The sequence below is a fragment of the Pinus tabuliformis genome, chromosome 1_1 (assembly GCF_031772625.1).
Source record: "Pinus tabuliformis cultivar Carrire ecotype Pingquan chromosome 1_1, CPIR1, whole genome shotgun sequence".
Lineage (NCBI taxonomy): Eukaryota > Viridiplantae > Streptophyta > Pinopsida > Pinales > Pinaceae > Pinus > Pinus tabuliformis.
In genome coordinates, this window is record NC_142297.1 from 383,625,035 (window position 1) to 383,646,119 (window position 21,085).

General features: G+C 36.9%; 1 pseudogene; it reads right to left on the bottom strand.

Moving 5' to 3' along the window:
- Positions 1–11,464: 11,464 nt before the first annotated feature.
- LOC149213243 (polygalacturonate 4-alpha-galacturonosyltransferase-like) lies at positions 11,465–17,597 on the bottom strand (annotated as a pseudogene).
- Between the last annotated feature and the right edge of the window lie 3,488 nt (positions 17,598–21,085).

A 21,085-nucleotide genomic window follows, 5' to 3' on the forward strand; every position in this document is an offset into this window, starting at 1 on the left:
AACCATAACATGCTAGATACAAAAGAAATTGAAATTTTTTCAACTGTAAAATTAAAAAACCATGACATTATGAACAAATTACATCACTAAATGAATTCAAAATTCATTATTTGTATATCGAATAAAACATACATTATATCTCTAATTTAATATTTCATTGTAGATATTTTAAATAACAAAAATTATCACAATTAAGACATATAATCCAACAACATAAAAATGCCTCATAGCTTCTCATTTAACACCATATGGAAATCATAAATTTTATTTCAAGATACGATGCATACATCAGTTATATAAACTGTCTTAAACAATTATTCAAAATCACTCATATTTTCTTGCACATCATCAGAATTCACATCTTTAGATGAGTGACTGGATGCGGACAAAGATGTTCCATATTCTTCTCTTTCATCAACGTGTGCCCCATTTGAGTCCACATGCAAGCCCATCATTTTAGGTTTCAAAATTCTTCTAGATCTACGACTGGTTTCAATAAAATCCCATCTCAACACTGTTCCTTCTGGTAACAACCTTTTCAGAATCTCTATCTTCTTGAAGCAAAGAGTTCCTCTCTTTGTTAAATTGAAGTCATAAACAAGTATGTCAACATCCTCCAATTTTAATATGTCTGTGCGATGGCGATTTATATTTGTACCCTTTCTTTTTCTCTTTCCACCATTTTTTTTGTCAACTACCATCTCTGGCTTATACACACCATTGAATGGGTGTGTATTTGTGGCATACCAATGTACTTCAACACTTCTAACATCGTCATTTTCTGTAAAGACCTTTATAACTTTAGCAACCCAGAATGGATAGCCATTGGGATCTCCATCTGCTAGCACTGCGATCATGCAACCCTCCTTAATATCCTATACTGAACCCTTGTAAAGGTCTTCCATGGCCTCATGTTGTGAACGAGATCTTCTAGAACCAATTTACATCTCTCTTTCCTTTGCTTGTGAAGAATTAATAATAGCTTGAGATTGTTGTTGTTCAACAATATTTATTTCCTCATGTTCATTCGACACATTTTGTGGCCAACTAAAAGGATTTTTCAAAGGTATATCTTCATTTGTTTTTGTTGAAATGATATCACTTTGATTATTGAAAAATGACTCCCACCAAACTGAATCAACAATGTCAAAGTACTCATATGTATATCTAATACAATTTTTATTTTTTTCCAGGCAATCAGAATAATTTATATCTCTATTTTGTCTGCGTGCATTATGAACTTCACCAACTGATTGTAATGACAATATTTTTGATGCAAATATTGGATGATCTAGAATGAACTTCAAAAATTGCAAACTTGATGACAGTGCCCATTCTACAGTAGCTGAATACTTGTTGCCCCATATTAGTGTTTTCCCATCAATTTTTTTGATATGAAATTGATGTTGGAAGCTAATGTCATTAAGTTTTTCAATGCATTTCCCCTGACCATATGAAAGAATAAACCTTCGCATGTGAACAATTTCTTCCAACACATCAAAAGTAGGCTCTAGTATGTATTATTTCTTAATACATTCAATTAGTGATGGCAAGCTCCCAGCTTCCTTCCTCCTCAATGTGACTGGAAAATGACTGAACATCTGATCAATATGGTCATGAGTGTGCCCAACAAGAAGGAAACTAACGTTTACCTTTTGAAAAATTCTCAATTCAACAAGCATCTTTAGATATCCAAAAACAACCTGATTTTTGTTTTCACGGCAAGTGTTGTCCAATTGTAGATACAAAACTTCAGGAAGATTACCAGACCAATGAGAAAGCACGTCATGAATTATGGTTATGGTCATATTTGCATCATTATGAATATTTGGAGCTGTGAAGTACACCCTTGGCAACATTTTCCCATTGAAGACCATACAATCGACCAAGTGAAACTGAATAAAATTTTCCTCCTGTAAATTTTTGGGTGTGCGAACAAAATGTGGTAAAAGTGTTTTCTTCTGGTCCATACCATCAATTATCAAACCCAAATATTTATTCAGATTATCATAACACTTCTTATGATGCTTGTACAACTTCTTCCTTTCGTTTGTTTGTTGTTCATGATGCTCCTGAAGTTCTTTGACAATTGAATCTACACACCATAAAAGAAAGCCATTAAGAAATATTTTTTCATACTTGATGAATATAAAATTTTAAAAGTTAAAGTTATGAATGCTTACTTCTTTCTGACCCTTCCCATTTGTCCCTTTTTTATTTAAGAGATGGACATGTACTGTAAATCCCCATCCTTGTCTTCTTAGGAATACGGACATTGTTGAATTCTTTCTTCCATATCTTCACAAAATATTGTTATGTAGTAAACTGGCCATGTCCCTCAGCACCTTCTGCATATTCTTTGTATAAGTTGTAGATTTCTCATCTTGAAAAATTATCTAGAATATGTATTGTCTCTCTATTTGGCATACACTCTCCATGCTTTGAAAAGAAATCTTTCATCCATGACATTGCAATATTTGATAATGGCCCAAACTGTCTTTTATGATGTACTTCTGAATAAAATGTGGGATCATTTTCCAAATTTTCTTGAATTCTCGAGAGACGAAAATCCCCAATCGAATGAAACATTTTGAAATATTTTCTACAGATAAATAAAGTCTTAATATGATAATCATAACCTGACAATGTAGATTGCATGCACCCAACTAAATATGAATTTTGCATGCTTTTATTCATTGACAAATATCTCTTCCTACTCTCTAATGCAAATTTGAAATCCATATGTTTCAAGCAATCTTTTTGGCAACATTCACTTGAAATGAGTGCAATGATAGAACTTCTTCTCGTCAGATATTCTGCTATGTCCCTTGTATAACTAGAACATCTTGCATTGATACGAAAAGGTCTGCTCCTACTCCTCGATACAATATTTCTTGGCAACATCTCCATCATTGGATCATCATTTGTATAAGGATTTTCATCATCATTAAGAGGAATATCAGTTGTGCTTTTCAAATACTAACTTGGAGGATATTCTTCATCTTCCCCTTCTTTAGTACTACTGTCATAGTCCTTAGAATTCAAACTCAATGGAAAATTTGACTCGATGTTTATTGGATATTCTTCCTCATGTGCATTTTCAATGCTGCTCTCATAGTCCATAGAATTAGGACTAAGTGCATCATCCTGTCCTTCATCACTGCTACCTTTATACTCATTAGAATTAGGACTAAGTGCATCATCCTATCCTTCATCACTGCTGCTCTCATAGTCCCTAGAGTTAGAACTAAGAGGACATTGTGACACTCCATTCTTTTGAAATTCATCATCACGCTCTTCATCACTGTTGCTCTCATAGTCCTTAGAATTAGGACTAAGTGGACACCGTGACACTCCATTCTTTTGAAATTCATCATCCCGCTCTTCATCACTACTGCTCTCATATTCCTTAGAATTAGGACTAACTAGACACTGTGACACTCCATACTTTTGAAATTCATCATCCCGCTCTTCATCACTGCTACCCTCATAGTCCTTAGAATTAGGACTAACTAGACACCATGACACTCCATACTTTTGAAATTCATCATCATGCTCTTCATCATTGCTACTCTCATAGTCCTTAGAATTAGGACTAAGTGGACACTTTGACACTCCATTCTTTTGAAATTCGTTATCACGCTCTTCATGACTACTGCTCTCATAGTCCTTAGAATTAGGAATAAGTGGACACCGTGACACTCCATTCTTTTGAAATTTGTCATCATGCTCTTCAACACTGCTACTCTCATAGTCCTTAGAATTAGGACTAAGTGGACACTGTGACACTCCATTCTTTTGAACTTCACCATCATGCTCTTCATCACTGTTGCTCTCATAGTCCTTAGAATTAGGACTAAGTGGACATCGTGACACTCCATTTTTTTGAAATTTGTCATCAATCTCATCATCATTGTTGCTTTCATAGTCCTTTGAATTTGGACTAAGTGGAATCTGTGATTCTTTATTTATTTGAAATTCTCCATCCCCTCTTTCATCAGTGCTGCTCTCATAGTCCTTAGGATCAGGACTAAGTGGAAGAATTGACTATCTATTCATAGTGGAAGAATTCCCGCTATATTCATCCATATGAATAGATTTGTTACACGATGAAGATGTTGATGCTATATAAATCAAAACTTCACTATCAGGACAATCCATCCCTTTCAAATAGAAGATGTTGAATGATACAAATGGAGAGTCTCCTAAAGATATTATATAGCTTAGAGAATGAAATTTTCCCTCTAAAAATTTCCCCACCAAAATGTTTCACGAAAATATTTCCCTCCTAAAAGTTTGTGAGATTTATTTCTCTTAATTATTTTATTCTACAATTTAATGAAAAATGTAAACTAAATTTTTTTATGAAATAAATCATTAAAGTTAAAATTGTAAACTACAACTTCTACCTAAATTATTTTAATAGTCAAATTACATAATATTTACTAAACAATTGAATGTTCTTTTCTAATTTTTATAATACATTCTTAAACAAATTAATCCTACATTAACCCCTCGCTTTATCATATTTTCCTTCATCGCCATAAAAAAATTAACATGTTAAAATTTTTTAAAACTAATTAATCCCGCATTCACCGTACGGTAAAACATCTCCGTAATTTCACCTATATACTAAATTCCATTATCACTATTACTCACATTACATCAAGGTTTTCTAAGGTTCGTTGAAAGACTTGGAGTGAATTTGTGGAGCAGCTACATTGCTATCAACAACATATTCAACGAAGAATTCTCGCAATGAAAAGGTTAGTTAAATTTTTTTCCTTGAAAATTTTCATATTAAATTAGTTTAATGAAGTAGTTTTTTTTTTTAATTAATACTTTTTGTGAGCCAAATTAACCAATACATCCGTCGTGAGCATAGTGGGCCCAATAAAGCTGGGCACCCCCACCCCACATTGGCGGGCCACTGGGGTGGCGAGGGGTGGACGGCGGCACCCCACCCTGCGCCACCCCGACGGCTTGCCCGCCCGCCCGGGGTGGTTGGTTGATTCTGAGAATCGGTCGGCCACCCCAGGTAGGCGGGCAGGCCACTGCGGTGGCGCAGGGTGAGGGGCGGCACTTCACCCCGTGCCACCCTGGTGGCCCATCCGCCTGCCCAACGTGCCCGGGCGATTCTCGGAATCGACCAGCCACCTCGGGTGGGCTGGCAGGTCACCGGGGTGGCGTGGGGTGGGTGGTGACGCCCCACCCCACGCCACCCCGGTAGCCTGCTCGCCCGCCCAGGGTGGCCGGGCGATTTTGAGAATCGCCGACCACCCCGGGTGGGCGGGCGTGCCGCCGGGGTGGCGCAGGTGAGGGGCGGCACCCCACCCAGTGCCACCTTGATGGCCTGCCCGCCCGACCACCTGCCCACCTGACCACTCGGTGCCCACCTGCCCCCCTATCGACCTGGCGGCCACCCGCCCACCCGACACCCAGGCGCCGACCCGCTCGCCCAGCCGGCCAGCCCCCCGCCTGCCTGCCCGCCCACCTGGCACCCACCCGCCCGCTCGCCAACCCGGCACCCACATGCCCACCCTTCGCCTGCCCGCATGGTGCCTGCGTGCCCACGTGCCAGCCCACCCGGCCAAACCCCACCCGCGTGCCCACCCACTCAGTGCCCATCCAGCCGCCCGCTCACCCACTTGCCCACCAGGCACCCACCCCCCCACCCCCCACCTGCCCACCTGCCCCCTCGCCCGTCCACTCGCTTGGCCCCCGCCCACCCAGCACCCACCCACCCTCCCCTCTCGCCCGCCCACCCGCCCGTCCACCTGACACGCACCCCCTGGCCCACCCACCTGCTCGCCCGCCCACAGGGCGCCCCGATGCCAGCTCCCGCTCGCCTGCCCACCCCGCCCACCTCGCGCCTGCCCACCCGCCCACCTCGCGCCTGCCCACCCGGTGCCCCCTCGCCCACACCGCCTACCCGCCCACCTAATGCCCGCTCGGCACCCACCCAGCAACCACCTGCCCGCTTGCCCAGCCAGCGCCCTGGTGCTTGCGCCCGCTCGCCCGCCCCCACCCACCCACCCAGCGCCCACTCGCCTACCCACCCGGCGCCCACCTTCCCGCCCGCCCACTCGCACCCGCTCGCCCACCCACCCACCCACCCCGACGGCCCGCATGCTTTCGCGGTGGCGGGCGAATTTCTTAGTGTTAATATTTTTTAATTTCAATTATCTGATTATACAAATTAAAAATTTATCATGTATTTTCATTGTGGATTTAAGTTAATATGTTTTCATTATTTACTAATTTATGTGTTTCTGTTTTTCAGGAAAATGGCATCAAAGAAGATTTCTATGAATCTTTCTGGAGCAAAGACTCTTAAAGGTGCATCTTCAAAAAACATTGGTGAACGAACTCCACCTGAGCTCATGGCTACAAATCTTTCAAGTGCCTCAAATGATAAGAAGATGATTTTATATTGGAAGAATTTAAAAGAGGTGAAATTTCCATCAAGAATCTGGTATGTGAAAGAAAGAGAAAGCCAAAATGTGAATATATATCTATATATTGATATACCAAATGATAATGGAATTTATGAGGTCATGGGAAGATTCATAGATATGTGTTCGGTACCGGACACTGAAGTTGTTTACATACTTACAAAAGCTCCCAAGTCACATGAAAGGATTAAATACCGACTATCATATTCATTGTATGACACGAGAGAGGTATCTACAAATTTGTGTAAACAAATCGTAAATGAGATGAAACAAAATATCGTAAGTATTGTTATTTATATTTGTATTTTGCGTTCTTGAAAGTGTTTCGCTATATTTTTTTAACTTTGTTTTTATTGACATATGATATTTTGTTTGGCAAATTTTGTTGAAAGTTGTTCAATTAGGTTGTGAGGCATTCATTTCATAGAGCATGATATCATGAAAGTTGGCAGCAGTTTTTACGCAGTGCCAGAAGAAGATATGGAAAACAAGCAAAAGGCCTCTAGTGGATAAATCTAGCAAGGGTAGACAAGTTACTTTTGAGGACGATGAAGTTGAAAATGACAGTGAAGCATATGTTGTCATTACTGAAGATGACATTGGAACTGAGAAGAGTTGTAAAAGACCAAAAGTAACAATGCTCAATAAAAAATCTGTTGAGAATGTTATGACGAAGAAAAGTAAAGTTGAAAATTTTGAAGTAGTCATTACCAGCAGTGAAGAACCTAGTGAAACTTCAAAAGAAAGTAGAGAAATCGTTACACCAAGAGATGATTTAGAGGATGTCATTATCAAAACAAGACAAAATGCCATTCAATAGAATTTGACAAAGGGAAACTTAATTGATGGTGGTCGTACATTTCAGCTTAATGTCACACAAACCTATAAGGCAAGTGAAGGACAATGTCAATATCAAGTCAGAAAGCCACATCATCTGCATGTTCACAACTTGAAGACATTGATGAGGTACAATCCATATGCTCATGTGGTTAGTTATGTTCTTCTTGTTGATCCACTTCAAGTTCCCAACAAAGAAGCATTTCATAAGTCAAAATGTTTTGAATACAATTATTATGTGCTTGGGGGGAACCATTCTGTAGAAGCTCAAAGACAATTGATGGAGGAATATCCTAATAACCCACGTTTTGAAACAATGAAATGTATCATTTATGCTGGTTTATCAGATACAGAAGCAAGGTTAGTGCCATGGGATCATAATTCAAATAATGAATATAGGATGTCTATGACTTTCATCAAAAGGGTTAGATTTATTCATAGTGAATTTCAAGAAAAATGTGGTGGGGATAGGATAAATGTTACTGCAGATTTCCGAAAGGAATGTTGTATGAAAATAGGCTATCAAATTGAAGAAAAAACCAATTCAAAAGGTGAAAAGGGCAACAAAATTAGTGATTTATTCAGAGGTGTTGATGACATTTTACAATTGGAATTTAGAACTGGAGATGTTTGGAAGTTGATTGATGAGATTTTTAGCATGTGGGAAAACATTGGCATTAAAAACCAGAAGGTCAAGAAGACTAAGCCATTGATATGTAGCAGCAGTAAATCAGCTCCTGAAATGAAACAACTTCTAGAAGATATGACTATCACACCTTGGACAGCAATGCAAGGAGTGAAAGATGAAAAAATTGTTAAAACAATATTATCTCGTGTGAGGTCAGGGGAATTATCATTGGAGGAAATGTCTGAGGAATTTCAAAAGTAATTTTGTTGAATTATTTTTATTTATTTCTAGATTATAATTTTATTTTAAATAAAACATGTTGTTCTTGGTAGTATTTGTTCTACATATCATTATATTAACTTTTTGTTACTTTATCTATGCAGTCATAAAGTTTACATGAAAATTCAAGAACAAATGGTTAAATTGTTGAATGAAGATAGTTGAGATGATGTTGTATGCAACTATCCAGATTCAAGTTCTACATCAACATTCAAAGTTTTTTATCTTGCATTTAAAAAGGTATCTTGATTTATGCATTCATTTTTATTCATCTGTGTACTATTTTTAATTTATAACTTACACATATATTTGTTTATTTTGTAAAAGATGAAGAAGGATGATAATGGAGCACCGGATAGCTTCAGAACCTTTATTCAAGAAATAAAGATCGAAATACTAAGGAAGAAACGTATTAAGAATGTTGAACTTGATCCAACTCTTACTCATTTCATTTGGAATGGGCTAGACACTATTCAATATCAAGTAATACAAGGCGACTATGAAAACATTGCTAAACTCATACCTAAAAGGGATTATTCCGTAGTTATTGCAGATATTCCCCATGGTTTCAACATTCCAAACATTGACTACGATAGTGACCCTTATACTTATCAAGCTCTTAGTAAAGTGGTTGTGGGATTTGTAGAAGTCATGTCATCGCCATTATGGAGGTTTGTGACATTTCATTCAGACACACAATTGGCAATGATATTGTCAAGCTTCAAGGGGAAAACAAATTCAAGGATGCAGCTTACATGGTAAGACATTTAAAATGTATATTTGATTAATGTCGAAAAATTCATTTATGTACAAGTTAATTGAACTTTTACTATTTCATGTTATAGGCAAAAGTCAACTCTTCTTAACCGTGAAGATCAACTATTTATAAATGATTGTGAGTTCATTCATATTGATATTTGGGCAAAAGATAATAGCTATATGTCTATGATTTTTAATTGGGTAGACGGAAAGAGTCATAGCCAAATATTGACTTATGATGCTGTTGTGAGAAAACTGACATATGAAGACAAAGAAGCAAAAGGAGAGATAGTTAACATTTATCAAAAACCACAATTATTGATTATCTATCTTATAAACATATGTTCAAATGAAGGAGATTGGGTTCTAGATTTATTTTTTGGCTCGGGTAAGTTTTATTATATAGAATTGAATTTCAATATGTTATCTTTTAATTAATATGTCATTGTACTAATTTACTTCATTATTTCTTTTGTGCTTGATAATTAGGTACGACACTAGCATGTTGCCTTCAAAAAGGAAGAAATTGCATTGCAATTGAAAAAGATCCAATACAGTGCAATTTCATTCAACAAAGAATTAATGCTCTTCAATTTCTTCCAAATGCAATGCAAGAAATTGGGTTGAAGAAAGGGGACTTTAGTGAATCATGTGTGGCCAAAAAGGCAAAGGAACCCCAAGCACCATTACATGGAATGTTTGGAAAGACATACATTGGGAGATTCGTAGATATCAAAGATCCATTAGAAGACGAAAATGAGCAAAAGGAAGAAGAAAATATTGTGGAAGACAATGATGAAACTCTAGAGGACGAAGAGTTTGGATTACGTGACATTGTTGATTAAATTTAAGTTATGCTTGGAAATCAAGCTCATTTTTTGTAACTATTAAGTAGTTATACTTGTAATGTTTTGACTTTGACATTTTATGAGAAGAATATACACTCAATTAAGGTTGTTATGCGTTCAATATTTGTAATATGTGATTTTCGCATTAATTTTTAAGTTAATCATTATTTTTTGAAAAAAAAAAGTGATTATTATTATTTTTTTGACATGAAATTCATAAAAAAAATTATTATTTAACCATTTTTAGTTAAAATTTTCATATAAAAATTATGATTTTCGCATGTCAATTGTAGCAAAAAATTATCAAAACGTGTAGTTTTTTAATTATATTTATGTTAAAAATGGCTATTTTTATGTCCATTGTTAAAAAATATTGTTTTTTAGAAACAATTATTTCTTGTGGATTGAAAAATTAATTAATGATGTATAAATATGTAGAATATCGAAAATTCAAAATATCGACCTTCTTCTTTAAATATGCAAAACAATAAAAACCTCACTACAAAAAAATTAAAATTAAAATAAAAACAAGAAAATATGAAGAAAAAAAAAGCCTTTTAAAAAAAAGGCCTAGTGTAGAATTAGCACGTTTCTAAATCAACATAAAAAACACTACCATTCTAAAACGCAATGTACATAAAAAAAAAAAAATAGTGCCAAAAACTATGCTCTAAAAAACACGTGTGTTCTGCAACACCCCTTTTCAAAATCGAGTCACTTTTTTGCAAAACGAGTAACAGTATGAGTTCCTGTTTCAAAGTTTACATTGTTAGAATGATATCCAAGCATTTTAGCCTATATTCGACCTCTTTTGGGTAGCAACCAAGAAAGTGAAAAATCTCGAAGTCTGTAATCCAACGGGAGAAGAAAAACTGAGGATAAAAAGAAGTCTACATCACTTGAAGAAACCGAAGTCTATGACTAAGCCGAATCTCAATCTAAAGCTATCTATTTGCAACAGGATCTGAATATCTGTGGTAAAGAGTCAAGGGTTTGTTGTAGTAACCAAAGATCAGTAATAGAAGGCAAAGAGTCTGTAATTGGAAGTCATTGTATTATAATAAGAGACTAAACCTGCAATAAGGACAGAAATTCAGAAGCTGCTTCTGACTTTGACTAGGCAGAGACTCAATTGACCTTGACTTAAATAGAAGGGCTGACTTGGAGGGACTCTGTGGTCTTATGTTGGATATCTCATTTTGAATAAAATCCATAAGACGAGGATTGTTGGGTTTTCCCCTATTGAGAGGTTTTACCCTACCTTGAAAGCCTAAATCTTTGTGTCTCGTAATTCTTTGTGTTCTTTGAAGAACAATTTGTGTAATTACTTGATGAAAGAGAAATATTAACTAACAAAGAACAAAATACTTATATAGGAGTTTACTTCCAACTATCAAGGAATACAATGAGGACATAAAATTTGTAAATCTTAAACTTGGCTAGGCCACTACACCTCCAAAAACTTGACTCATTAAGCCATAAACTAGAAACCTTATGTGGAACTCCAAAAACAAATGAATTAGAATGAATTATCAACCAGAATCAAGGGCCTTTACACTTTACATTTGACAATCTATTGCAGTATGAATATTGAGGTCACAACTATTCATTTATATTGCACTCTGTAAGAAAGGATGATCATATTTTATATATTTTGTCTAATAAGGCCTGCACTTCGTCATTGCCAGCTCTAACCAAGGTTTCATGTTCCCATTGTAATGAACAACAACTGCATTGTCAATCTCTCAATAGTCCACACTAGGATTATATCCTAAACCCAGCACATACCAAGACTTGTCCAAAGGATGGGTCAAGCCATAAAACATTCAATCCAGGGGGTATTGTTCCAAGCTTCCACAACACTCTATCCTCATTATGACATACAATGAAAGAAAAACTTAGAAATCGAACAAAGAAAAACCCATTAAGTTTTCTAGCTAATTACTTCAGATTTACTTCAAATACTTTAAAATAAGCATCACAGTAATTAACATAAATAAACCACACTACACACTTACCGTGTTCTGCCACTTGTGATATATTCCAGTTATATCTTGTTTCTCCTATTCTTTGAGATCAAATACATTCATCCCATATGCCCAACCACAAGCATTAGGATCAAAGTGCCTAGCTATGTGCGGATTGGAAAAATTGAGGTATTTGTCAAACCGGCGAAAGCTTTCTCCACAAGTTTCCACTGAACCGTTAGCCTTTCCATGAAGTTCTATTGACCACAAGGGTGTCAAATCTTTCTGCACCACAATATCATCATGCAAGAAAAGGATCTTGTCCATTTTGGGATAAACTTGTGGAAGATAGAAACAAAGATGATTTAGCATGGATAAATATTTTGGATTTATATATTTCAAATTGGAGGAATGTGCTGAGAGTGTAAGTCAAGTGATTTTCCTTGACATAATACTCTTTCATAGCTGTGGATTCAAGTTGGCGAAGCATAGGGCAATAGGAGGAATTGAGCCATTTAAAATCATCTACATTTTCTACATGTATCGCAGCTTTCCCTGGGGAATTAAGTAAAAACCATTTTCATGGCCCCAAAATTTAACTTGTCTATGATGGGATGAAATACATGTTTCTCATATTCCTGCAAACACATGTAAATCACCTACAATGAGCTCCAAATATTAAATGTAAAATGCAGCAAAACTGTTGGACTTCCAAACTTTAGAGTAATTTAAATTAATAACACTTCACCTTAGCATTCATGACAATTGAATTCACTACCACAGATGTAGCCAATACATTGTCAGAAAATAATGCATAGTGATAAAGAGTCGGATCCTCCAACTTATCCTTTTTAGGAAATTATCACTTTTCAAGAGGAAGAAAGTAATAATCTATGGTCAATCACATGGATAGACAGTGCAGGCCCTTGGGAATAGACTTTGTTGCCACCTGACTTAAAAATTTACTTTTCTTTTCCAAGGTCCTTACTTGCTCGTCTGCAGACTAAAGCATGGCTTGAAACTTCTTTGTTACTTTTGCACAACCATAAAATTGTTCTCTAGCTTTGGATAGGACATGACCCATAGCCTTGATCTTCTCAGGTGCACTGAAACAATCATGTCAATTACCAGTCATGAAAAAGAGAATGAAAAGCAGAAAGATTGACACACAGACTGCAACTTTAAAAGAAACAAAGGATATGAACACCAAATGCAAATGGAAGCACTTACTACTCTTGATTTAGAAGCAGCCAATGTGAAAATCCAGGGGGTAGTGTTCCAAGCTTCCACAACACTCTATCCTCATTCTGACATACAATAAAAGAAAAACTTAGAAATCGAACAAAGAAAAACCCATTAAGTTTTCTAGCTAATTACTTCAGATTTAATTCAAATACTTTAAAGTAAGCATCACAGGAATTAACATAAATAAACCACACTACACACTTACCATGTTCTGCCACTTGTGATATATTCTAGTTATATCTTGTTTCTTCCATTCTTTGAGATCAAATACATTCATCCCATATGCCCAAACACAAGCATTAGGATCAAAGTCCCTGGCTATGTGTGGATTGGAAAAATTAAGGTATTTGTAAAATCAACGAAAGCTTTCTCCACAAGTTTCCACTGAACCATTAACCTTTCCATGAAGATCTACTGACCACAAGGGTGTCAAATCTTTCTGCATCAAAATATCATCATCTCAGAAAAGGATCTTGTGCAGTTTCGGATAAACTTGTGGAAGATAGAAACAAAGATGATTTAGCATGGATATATATTTTGGATTTATATATTTCAAATTAGAGGAACATGCTGAGATTGTAGTCGAGTGATCTGCATTGAAATAATACTCTTTCATAGCTGCAGGTTCAAGTTGGCAAAGCACAGGGCAATAGGAGGAATTGAGCCATTTAAAATCATCAACATTTTCTACATGTATCATAGCTTTGCTTGGGGGATTAAGTAAAAACCACATTTTCGTGGCCCAAAAATTTAACTTGTCTGTGACAAGATGAAATACATGTTTCTGAGATTCCTACAAACACAAGTAAATCACCTACAATGAGATCCAAATATTAAATGTAAAATGCAGCAAAACTGTTGGACTTCCAAACTTTAGAGTATTTTAAATTCATAACACTTCACCTTAGCATTCATGATAGTTGAATTCACAACCACAGATGCAGCCAATACATTGTGAGAAAATAATAAATAGTGATAAAGAGTTGGATCCTCCAACTTGTCCTTTTTAGGAAATTTTGCTTTTTAAGGGCAAGCAAGTAATAATCCATGGTCAATCGCATGGACAGACAGTGCAGGCCCTTGGGAACAGTCTTTGCTGCCAGCTGACTTAAAAATGTACTTTGCTTTTTCAAGGTCCTTACTTGCTCGTCTGCAGACTGAACCATGGCTCGCAAGTTTTTTGTTACTATCCAACAGTCATAAAATTGTTCTCTAGCCCTAGATAGGACATGGCCCATAGCCTTGATCTTCTCAGGTGCACTGAAACATTCATATCAATTATCGACCATGAAAAAGAGAATGAGAAGCAGAAAGATTGACACATAGACTGCAACTTTAAACGAAACAAAGTATATAAACACCAAATGCAAATGGAAGCACTTACTACTCTTGATTTAGAAGCAGCCAATGTGAAAACTATTACCTTTGAGGTAGATCAGAATCTGCATTAGCCTCACCCAATGTACGCTAACATTCTTTAATACGAAGCATCAATTCATGGTATAAATCAATATTATTCCTAGCCTAGGAAGTGCTTGAATACACCCTAGCCATGATTAGTTGGTCTCGCATCAATCTAACAGTGGAGTCAGAATTCTCGTTCTCATTCTCCAGCCTCCAAATGCTGTATTTTCCTAGGACAGCAGAATCTACCTCCTTGGAACGTTTAATTGCTACATTTTCAAGCTCAACTCGTTTTTCTTCATCCTGTTGAATCAGCTCTGTTGACCTTTTCTCCCTCCTCTTTTGTCTCAATTGTTGTAAGCATTAAACTACTATAAATTAAAGCATACTATGCTAAAATCTAAGAAATATAAAAATTTTCTATTGGAGAAGTAACATTCAAAAAGGATTTTGGAAAATAATATAACAATTTGCTTTTCCATGAGAACAAAAAGTAGCGATCTAGTGTAGCAAATAATTTTACCCTCCGCAAAACTTTTTTTGGACTTTCTTCAAGTTGCAAATGGTTTCATTACAACAACCATTGTCCTGGGAGTTTGACTAAACATTACCTTACAATAGGCTACCAACATCATAAATCAGTGAACCAGGGAAAATCAAATTTTACCATCAAGAGCATTCTCTTTGACATCTCGATGTTCACTTCCTGTGTCATCCTCTTGAAACCTTGTAAGAAGTTCTTCGTCATTGGAAGTTTTTTTCTGCACCTCATCATTCATTTTACCCCCCTCGGGATTTTCCTTGCCTTGTTCATTGAAGATCACACCATCTTGTTGTGAACGTAACTTTTATGAGCTGTCTCCAGAAGTCGTTTGCCTCTCCTTGATGTACACCGTTAGAAATAGAGAAGCACCCCTCCCAATGTCAGTTTTCACTTCTTGCTTAATACAACCCTACTCAACTACATAGATCATCATCACATAGGTTTCCTTACATGTTCAATAGAGAAAATAACCAAAATCTTCACCAATCGTACCTCAGAGTTAGTAATATCCCTTTGGTTTACTTTAGAGGGCTTTTCTAATACCCATGAGGAAGATAAGTCATTTCGTCCAACAATATTTAAGTTTAGAGTTCCCGAGTCGTCTTTGATAGCTGTTATGAAATCAATCACCTACCCATTAAATAAATTTATTTTCAATTCTCTGCTCAATAGGGGAGAAATCAAATTTAAGATATCCAAATGCAGCAGGTTTCTTATACTTGCCTCCTTTGGGAAGAGAGAGTCAATGTTCTCTGTTAAACTCTGCTTTCTCCAGTCATCTGCCTGTTCCTGTGAACCCCATAGATAAATAGATAAGAGTGATTTTAAACATATGACAGAGCTCCAGTATTCTCAATAACTACTCTCTATTTTAATCCACTCAGGTCGATTAAATTTCAGTTTAGGGACATTATTTATTTTCTGGGATTAAACTAACGTAAGTGCAAGCGCATTGCCCAGATCCTGAAAAGGAACAAAATGGCCATAGAAAAGTAGAGTTGGTTTTCAAGATGTGGAAAGAGAATACCATTCTAATATATCCATCTCCTGAGAAGTTGTGCCCTACTGTTTTAAATGATAAAAAATGCATAAAAGTTCAGGTAGAAATACTTGATGGAGAAGAATATCTATAAAAATACTGAAACGCTAAAAATGGGGTTGCTTTGCTATCATGCATATGCTAAGATCAAGATTTAATTACACATCAATAATAAAATGGTGTGTATAATATCTATCGTTTGTTTTGGCCAATGTGCTTTGAACACTGTGGGAACAGTGTGAAAATGATATGTATAGCAGAAAGTAGCTAGTGAACAAGATTCTTGTTGTGAATTGGGTCTAGGTTGGGTGGATCAGAACTAGTTTTAGATTGACTGATGAGAAGTGGATTTAGCTTTATGGATGGAAACTGGGTCTGGCTTGGATAATGAGTGGAGGGGAAGAATGATCGTTACCCTTCCCACCCATATTCAATTACCACAAGATTCAATTACCATGAGTAAGCTGTTGAACTGAACTCTTAACAAATATATTTTTATAATACCCATCCAGCTTATGCAGAATCCAGTGCACACTTAGTACCATCCTACTCAGAATGAGGAGTGCCCAGTGAATTCACTGAGTAGTTGCCCAACGAATTTACCAGTCATATGCATTTCTCTTTGTTAAAAAATGGAAAGAGCATTGTTATTTCTTGCTATTGGGATGAATGGTTTCATTATCTTTGGCAAGGGAAATTACCCTACGGGCAGTTGGTAAAACCTTTGCTATGAGAGAGGTACAAACTTTGAATCTTTCTCCTGGTAGGTATTGTACCGTGTTAACGTAGAGATGGAGTTCGCAGCTTCACATAGATCAAATGAAAGGAAACCTATAAAGAAAACTCACAAAATGTTAGGAAAAATGCTAGAGGTGCTAAACTTTTGGCAATAAGTGAGGAAAGTAAGTTTGATAACATCTACACCTTTAGATACTATGAAAAAGCTAAAAGGAAAATCAAATTCCAAAGTAGGTCCATGGGGTTTTGGTTCAATTTTTAACTGGGGGTGGTGAAGGCAAATCAAATTTCGAAGCAGGTCCATGGGGTCTTGGTTCAATGGTTAACCCGAGTGATGATAATTCCCCACCAAGGCTCAAATCACATAAATACATTGTTCAATGGGTTCTCAATGAAAGGGATCTTTCTAAAATAGTATAAGATGACTACACTTCATTGTAATGGAGATCTTACTTGAATGTTGTAAGAAGTCTACACTTCATTGTAATACTACCAGATTAAGAAAGGGCATGCTTGCCAATAAAGATAAATTAAACACTGAACCACCCCAAAAAAAGAGACAGAAGCAACCTGACGAGGGAGGAGGGTAGGAAGAAGCTTACCAGTGAGGGAGGAGGGCAGGAAGAAGCTTACCAGCGAGGGAGGAGGGAAGGAAGAAGCTTACCAGTTGCAGATGTAGATGCGGAGTGACGAAACCTAGCTGCCAAAAAAACCAATGGCATGACCACAAAGATAACAAGGAAGCCCACCACAGCTATTCGATGATGAAAACCCCGACCTCCCCATCCTCCATTTCTACCATGCTGGTAGCCCTGCCACCCTCCATTCCACACACCTCCTCTTTTCACAGGCATCTTTAGCTCTCAACCCTAACACCACTTTTCTCCTTCTCCTCCTCCTAAACAGATATCGACCAATGCAACCCTTACACAATCATAATCCTCTACATCAAACCCATATAATTGTTAGTAGAAATATATGAAGTCAGCAACAACCAAAAAAACCCTTAGATATCATATATATTTTAGAGCATTTGATAGAAAAAATTACCAAAGGCATTACGAAATGGATAGATCAGCTGATTTCATGCAGTTTTTAGAAAGAAAGGGACACTGACATGGTAAAAACCTAGATGAAAATGGGCATAGGGGCTAGAAGTAGACAGATTTGAGGGTCTCTATCTCTGTTAGCCTTTTTGGTTAAAAAACCAAAACATATAATTAAGGGAAACACATCATTCTGCTTTAGATGCCAACATAGATGTTATTATTAATGGGGATCCTCACCAGTTTGGCTGACTGTTCATACACTACAAAATAGGAAGAGGAAGAACAGGTAGGCAGCGTTGGGTATATATGACGCCCCTCAACTTACTAATTTAACTGAGCAGGTACTGACTTGGCATGCCTTGCATCGAGGCATGTAAATGTAAAGGGAATTCTATGGGGTAATTTGATGCAAAGCAAGGGTGAATTATGCCTTCCTGAATGCACATCATGAGACTGTATTTAAGATTTGTGATTCTGAAGTTGCAAGAATACTAGAGTGTAAGCACAAGAGAGAAGCTAAACATATTGTGATCTAACATTTAAAATGGTGACTTGTTGATTGATTTCTCATTCAGAATGAAGAGAAAAAATTTGATGATTAGGGGAGAGAAATGATGAGTGTTCTATTGAGTAAAGGAAATACATCATTTGAGGCCATGGATAGATCTTAATGGTTTGGGATGCCAGTATTAGTAAAACCTTACCTAAATGCCTTATGACTGCCACATGGATGAGTGTTACACTTACATTATTGATGCACTAACCATAGGGAGTTGGTATAATATTCATGGTTATGGGTGCTTACAAAACTGGGTTTTCATATACCTATGAAGTGAAAGGGAAGCAAGTACCCTTTCTTCAAGATATGAGTAAGGTTGTAAGCTTTAAACCAGCCGACAGAGAAAATTTTTGTTAAAGAATACATTTTACACATCCTGTGTCCATTAGTATGAACCGGTTTATAAACATAGTGTTGGATTAATGTCATAGCACTTCTAGAAGTTGTTTTGATTCTTAGAAAACATGTTGTATGTTGTCGTCTGCTTCGAATTTTGCACAAGAAACAGTTGGTCCTTTAACAAGACTTGAGTGTGCCAACATGGACTACAGAAGATCTTATTAGCATTGCAAACCCTCTTCTCAGATTAGTATGTCAATTTTAAATTTAGCAGAAATTGGCAATAAAACATATGATGTTCTAGAAGCTAAAAGATAGACAACACAGGAATCTACAACTTCTTACCTCTATTGTTGTCATGTTTAGCTTGCCCCGCCAGAATGGTATCAAAGTTAAGGTGAGGGCAAGCCCAAGCAAGGAAGAAAGAAATCACAAGAAGTTTTCTGACAACACTGACCTCCTTCCTCTTCAAAGATCAGTCATTGTGAAGCACTGAAACTCCTACTGCAAAATTCTAGGTTGCAGATCCTAGAAAGCAAATGAGATCAAGGCCTCATCAATCAAGAATCTCTAGGATACAGCTCTATGTCAAATTGTTGGTCAAATGTTATATATCTAAGGCCTTTTGTCATGACTATATCCAAGAATCTTTGGTTGCTTTAGGGTCATATCTTCTATTATTAAATCACCCTTGAATTGAATTTGGTTTGGAGATAGTGTCTCACTCGGAATTCCTTCTCTGTTGCAGGTTTATATAAAATCATATCTGAAGCTATAAAGTTCCTAGCATCTAAGCTCATATATATAATATTATTCTTGAGCTCATTGACATGCCTTCGGCCTTGTATTAGGGCTTTGTCTGTCTCACAGAGAAGTATAAAAGGCTACAAAAGGTGAAGTATCCTTGGCCCTTGGACATCAATCAAGAGGGTTTGAAAAATAGTGTTCATGGTTTTCCATTGGGTAGATGCTTATTGAAGGTAAAGAATCAACCTTTGTGTGTCTCTAAGATTCTAGTATCAAAGGAAAGGGGGTTCATGACAAATAAAGATCATTTCAAGGATCTTAAAATCTGAAAAACAATGCTCTAATATCTCATTTAAATAGGTATGACTTTTATTGGTGTCTGAGCTAAATGCATCTGAACATTTCTTCTCATATCAACTCATTGAGGCAATCAGGACATACACGTGGGTTTAGCCTAGAGCCATCACTTTTTATATCATTTTTACATCTTGGGTTTAAAAAACCTTTATATGCTCTAATTAGTAATTTCTAGTACCCATGCTCACTGCATGTTGCACATTATTTTTCATAGTTGCCAAATTTTCATTCCATCAGCTAAAGCTAGGATAGAATCAGTCTTAGTCAAAGAAGTCTATTTTATTTGATGGATTCAAACTAAATTTAATTTAATATGGTTTTTCCTTTCATTTAATTTACTCTGGTTTCAATAACCATCAAATCTTCCAAAGACAGAAATTTGATAATAGAACTGGAGTCAGATAGAGACTTAACGCTGTGAGAAATGGATACAATCGAAAGTTCTTTCCCAAGGCTTGGCGGGTCGACGGGCTCCATTTATTTTTTTTCCCTCTTCCCCAGATTTATCAACGGCCTTTGCTGTAGCAACCTTAGAGGGGTTTTTGTTGCCTGTGCTAGGGAAAATGTATGATTCTGAAGGGGATGTCCAACAACCGAAGCTTTTTCATCAGTTACTCGAGTCCAAAATTTTTGGAATAGGTCTATCAACCTCTTTCACTGCCTTGGAGGAGAAGGCGACAACCTATAGAGAGAGAGGGGCATTTTTTGGGTGACGGTGGAAAGGAAAAGCCCTATTTGAACCTTATGTGGGTCTGGGGTTCCATAGCGAAATCAAGGAGCCGCACAAGTTCCAATTAGGTGTCTCGTTCCCTGCACAAAACCCCAACAATCCCCTGCCTCTATCAAACTGGAAGGGAAAAATAGGATACTCATAGCAAAACGTTGGTCTCCATTGCTGAAACCTCCTCCAAAATTCAAAAATTCATGGTTTGAACAAAATTGCTGAAACCTTCTCCAAAATTAAAAAATCTAGGGTATGAACAAAATTGCATCGCCCATTGTTCTTCTTCCATTCTTGAAAGCTCCTCGAGGATGCTCCTTGAGGGTTTGAACAAAAATGGCATCGCCCACCTCGAAATTTTATTTGGTGACTGGCACGCAAGAGAAAAAATGTCTTCAATAAAGTTATTAAATTGCCATGGTATGTCTTAACAAGCTCTTATGAAATATATATATATTCTAATGCCTCTCAATGTCTTCCATGGGGAATTTTGATTATGATAAATTTAATAAATTAAATGAAATTTTAAGATGAATTCATGTAGTAGTGATTCAATGGAATGGAATCATT